The following is a 6,000-nucleotide window of genomic DNA, read 5'->3' as shown; positions in this document are numbered from 1 at the left end:
AAAAATTTTAAATTTCCAATGGATTACATCCTTTCTATGGGATCCCAAGAAGACAGAACATACAGTAGAAAAAATTATATTTATAGCAAAGTGGTTAGCCAAGGTGTTCGGAGTTGATTTATTTCAATTTCAACTATGTTTAACCTTTTATTTCAATTCCAACAATGTAAATCCTTGTGATAGTGTGTCATTTACGTTTTTGAACAATAATGTACATACTGTACAAACATATATACATTGAAAGCTCCACTGAAATAGATGAACAGTATAATGCATTTGTTTTATGACACCTGCATGCTGGGACTTATAATTCATCTGCACTATCATTTACCATATGTGTATCCTGCACCGAAAACTGTAATTTAACCATTCTATTTTTAACTGTACACCATTAAATTATTGTTTATAGCACTAATAAATTCTGCATACTGCCCAGATGCTTTACACAGTGGTTGTAGTTGATGTAATAAGGAGTAAAGTAAGAAAAGCACTCCTGGACTTGGTAGGAATTCAAAATTATGTCTTCATTCCAACTTTCGCATTGACAGATTGAATACTTCAAATGGGTGTCACTCCAAGCAGCATACAAGAGCATGGACAATAGCAACATAAGTGGTCACCCTACAGTGAGCATAGTGATAATATATTTTATATGAAATATAGTGTACCTTTAAGAATGCTTCATATTTTAATATGCTCAGGGATATATTCTAGAATTTGTAAGAAGTTGGCAGAGAATAAAAGTAGAAGTAAAAATCTGCAGAAGTAGCTAATTACAAATCACCTACTAGCTCAAGGCTTTTTGTAAAATTGCACCATAAGGCTAAAGTGCAAGTACAACCACAGGCTTGTCAGGACACTGATCTGTTTTTGTACATGAACAAGTTCCTCAAACGTACTATAAATGTATATACCTTGTATGTAATAAAGCAAACTAAAAATAGATTCATGGCATTAGATAATGATGAATGTACCGACACTGATTTTTTATCCCCAGCCCGACACCAAAATAAAGGTTGTTAAACAGAAAACACCCTTTAAGGGAAAATATAAGACGAGCATCTCCCTTAAAACGAAGGTACACAGAAGACGAGGAAAACGAGGGGGGTACATCATATCAAAAAAGAAGATACATACATTAAACAATAAGGACATTAAAAAAAAGGGATTTTCAACCTCTCTGACCACACTCTTTCACAAGCAGAAATATCCATTCTTGGCAAAGGCCTTTCGTTTGCTCCAACACAGAAACCCAATAAATTTCAACTATATATTGACATTCATAAGTTTACGCGAAAATTAACCCTTAAAAGACATTTTGCTAAAAAAGATCAGGCCATTATCTCAAATTTTGATAATAGATCCAAATCTGGTTTAAAACCCGTTTCGAAATTTTATCCCCTGTAATCTAAAAGTAGCTATATAGACGTGTTTCAGGAACTACTGATACAAGACCCTTGCAATCATCAATTTAATGATCTAACACATAAAAATTTAACCCAAAAAGAAAAAATTGCTCTTAAAACCTTACAAACCAATCAAAATGTAGTCATTAAACAAGCTGACAAGGGAGGGGGTATCGTTCTTATGAATAGATCTAACTACATCAAGAAAGCACAGAGACTTCTTGATGACAAAGTATCTTATACACTACTCAACCACAACCCAACAGATGAATATGTATCCCTTTTAAGAGAAGTCTTACTAAAAGGGTTTTACAATAAATTATTAGATAAAGATGAATTCCAGTATCTCATGATCAATAATCCAATTATACCCATATTTTACTTTCTTCCGAAAATTCATAAAAATCTTGAAAACCCCCCGGGCAGACCCATCATAGTGGGCATAGACTCTCTCACGTCCCATATATCAGAATATGTGGATATTTTCCTACATAAATATGTAAATAAACTTACATCCTATCTCAAAGACACGACGAGTGTTCTACAGATTTTTGAAACCATTGAATGAAGACCTGAATACACGTGGGTCACAATAGACGTACAATCCTTATACACCTCCATCCAACATCAAAAAGGTGTAGAAACCTGCAAAAAATATTTAAATTCAGACCCTGATCTCAGCACAGAGCATAATAATTTTATTTGTGAATTGATGACTTTCATCCTCACACATAATTATTTTAAATTTTTAGACAGTTTTTATCTTCAGACGGTAGGGACAGCTATGGGTACTTTTTTCGCACCCAGCTTCGCGAACCTTGTAATGGGAGGATGGGAACAACAATACATATATGACCCTAACCCATACTCAGATAATATAGTCCTTTATAAAAGATATATCGATGACATCATACTCGTATGGGACGGTAATATGGATAGCCTGAATCAATTCCTCTCCTATCTGAATACCAATGAATACAATCTCACTTTCACAGCTAAACTTGATACCTCACAAATTGAGTACCTAGACTTAATCTTGATGAACACAGGTAACACAGTCACTACCAAAAACATAATAAAAACGGTAGACACAAATAGCTACTTACATTTTAAGAGTGGTCACTTAAAGAAATGGAAAACTAACATCCCCTTCTCGCAATTTCAAAGAATAAAAAGAAATTGTAGCAATGAGGAAAACTGTTTCGAACAAATGGAAATTTATGCAGATAGATTTAAAAAGAGAGGTTATCCGGATAACTTGGTACAAGGAGCAATAGAAAAAACCAAAGCAACTAATAGACTGGACCTACTGAAATATCATGAAAAAGAGAATAAAAAAGATGTGATTTATTACTCAATACAACAGTGGCGAGACAAAAATTAGACCCACCATCAATAAACATTGGAATATTCTTAAAAAAGATCCAATACAAATAATATACTTCTGCACAAACCAGTTGTCATTTTCAAGAAAAACAAAAATTTAAAAGACATTTTAGCCCCGAGTATGCTTACTAATGAAAAACCAGTCACTAATGCACTCTCAGACATAAAATGATTTTATAAATGCAGTCATTGCAATATCTGTAGATTTGCTAATCCACAAAAAAGAACCTTCAGTAACCCCAACAACAGCAAAGAATACCGCCTTACCACCTCAGTGATCTATCTGCTTGAGTGCACTTGTGGCCTCAAATACGTGGGAAAAACCAAACGTTCATTAAAATTAAGAATACAAGAACATGTGAGAAATATCAAAAATAAAATAGAGAGTCACTCAGTGTCACGTCATTTCCTACATAAACATAACTCCAACCCAAGTGACCTCAAATTCAGAGCAATCGAACATGTTACATTAGGGCCAAGAGGTGGAGCTCTAGATAAAAAAACTTTCAAAAAGAGAGATGTTCTGGATTTTTGAACTAGGGACCCTGACACCACAAGGCTTAAATGACAATTATGAAATAGCCCCTTTTCTTTAGATTCCAGGGAGTAGTTACTATTTTAACTAGATTTTATTTATTTTATTTCATTTTACACATCTTAGTTATATCATGTTCCTTTTTGATATGTTCATTGTTGATATGTGTACCTTATTATCCTTAGTTTTTATTATATATTTATTTGTTATGGTATAAATGGATCTTATACTTCATGTGCATCTAATTGATATGTACATGTATACACAATCTGTGTTTTAATTATGCACTCATATGTATTAAGAGATTAGTGTATCTATTCATTTATCCCTATTTTAGGTCTAATAATGTATAACAAAATGGATATAATCTTTAAGAAAATTGGAAAGTTTTTATAGCACCTAGTATGCTACAGTGTAAGCAGTGCAAAAGTGACTTTTCTAGATAAGGTTGCCTGTGGTTTTTATAGATGTTCCAAAACTGGATGAACTGTCTAACCACATCTGTGATCTATATAATAAAATGTCCCTGTGTTCTAAAATATGTGGGGGAGTGGGGGAGGAATTCTCTAAAATTGAGGATTCAAGACCATGTTAGCGCTATCAAAATAAGTCTGAATTACATTCTGTTTCCGAACATTTTATAGATTATCACAATGCGGATTTTAGTGGCCTCAAGATCAAGGCAATAAAACATGTAACCTTGGGGACTAGAGGTGGTAGCCCGAGTAATAAGCTTGCATGCTGCATGCCGTGAGCTGTATTGGGTTTTCAAACATGATACTTTAACACCTATGGAATAAATGAAGCCTTTGAGATTGCCCCCTTTATCAATTAGTTAAGTTTTTCTCTGCTTTATTTCCCTTTTCGCCATATATATATATAACCCACCCATTTAACATAAATTAAATTTCATTCATTTAATCCAAAACAAATTTTAGATGTATTGTTAATGGCACTTACTTACAATTCACATTTTAATCTTAGATAAAGTGGTACTGCCATCTGCTGTTCAAAGTTAGCATTGTTATTTCTGAAACAATGCAGTCAATTATTTCTATTGAGACTTAAGAAGACCTATATAAGGACTACATATTTCAAATATTCTTTGGAATCTCTCTTTTGGATGCACACACATCGTACCAGACTTCTCTATTTAAAGATTGCTTGGAATTGATATATATTTCAAAGGCTTGACCTGGGACTGGGATTCTTATACTGATCAAGGAAAGGGGTTTTTTTTATATATTGAAACAAAAGGAGACATTTAGCTGGCAATATGCAGAGAAAGCAGGGAAATAGAGTAAAACATTTGTGCAGTAACGCACCTAGATTCAATGTTAAGACTTATGTATGAAAAGCAATAGTTTAAGTTTGGTTAACTTACATGATTTGAAATCCTTCCTCTCATCATCATCATCACCATTTATTTATATAGCGCCACTAATTCAGCAGCGCTCTGTCTGTTAGTGCAAACAGAGCCAGTGATGGGCGTTTCCTTTTAAAGAGAAGGTGGGTGTGTCACCTGTCCATCAAGCTAAGGCTAGGGGAGGAGTATCAGGTATAAAAGCTTGTTTGTATCACTTGTTCAGAGAGACCATCGCTGGGGTAGCTGGCTGGTCCTGAGAGAGAGCTGGTCTATGTATAGCTTGCGTTTAGGGTCTCCAAGTATTGCTGTGAAATCTGTACGGTGTCAAAACATTTACCATCCTGACAATAAACCAAGCTGCAGCGCCACCTGCTGGGCAGAGTTATACACTGACTAAATTCTTAGTGTGTGTGGAAAAAAAAATTCAGAAAGGGCTGAAATTTGGTATACTAAGATGTTTTTAATTTGTTAATTTAATTTGTTAATTGTTAAAAGTGTTTATAAAGATTTAAAAAAAATATATATCTATTTATTGAAGGAGAAGTGACAGTTGGGAGTGGTTGGTGGTTGCCGGGGGTGACAGTGGGGAGTGGTTGGTGGTTGAGGCCTGGGCTATGGCCCAAATGCATGACAAGAACCTTTTTAACACCTTAAGTAGCTTGATTTGACTAAAATGCATGAGTATCATGCACGGGTTAACTTGTTTATATATATATATATATATATATATATATACACACACAAGATTTACCAAAGCCAACTAAATCATAATTTTTGTCAGTTTGTCATTCTTTATTATTGCTAGTATTTTAGGATTGCAGTCTTGGTAACATGTTACAGCATTGGAGAGACTATAACAGCTCCTTTAGGCATTGTACCCATCTCTCAAACAAACAAAGAAAAACATCACCTGAAAGCTCATAGATGAGGTGCTATCTCTCAAGCTGTTCTGGAGGCCATGATTTTTGAAAGTACTAGGTACTGTGTATTGTATAGATAGACCAAGAAAACTCATAAATTCACCCAGGACACACAATTAATAAAGCATTCCCAAGGTTTCATAATTTAATAAAACAATATTTATAATAATATCCAAGGGCAAAAAGTGCTTTCTTATACAATATAAGGCCTCATAGGGCTTTGTTCAACAATTTATTGTAACTTGCATAGAAATATTATTTGCTAAAAGAGATTATTCATTTTTCTGCTGATTTGCAGTTTTGCAAGATGTAAGCCCATGGCCTTGATGACATAGAGAACACCTGAAGAATGTATCAAGATATGAGAACAATAAGTAGCTTCATGTT

The sequence above is a fragment of the Mixophyes fleayi genome, chromosome 4 (genome assembly GCF_038048845.1).
Source record: "Mixophyes fleayi isolate aMixFle1 chromosome 4, aMixFle1.hap1, whole genome shotgun sequence".
Classification (NCBI taxonomy): domain Eukaryota; kingdom Metazoa; phylum Chordata; class Amphibia; order Anura; family Limnodynastidae; genus Mixophyes; species Mixophyes fleayi.
The sequence above is the reverse complement of the archived record's forward strand: the minus strand, read 5'-3'. Positions refer to the sequence as shown.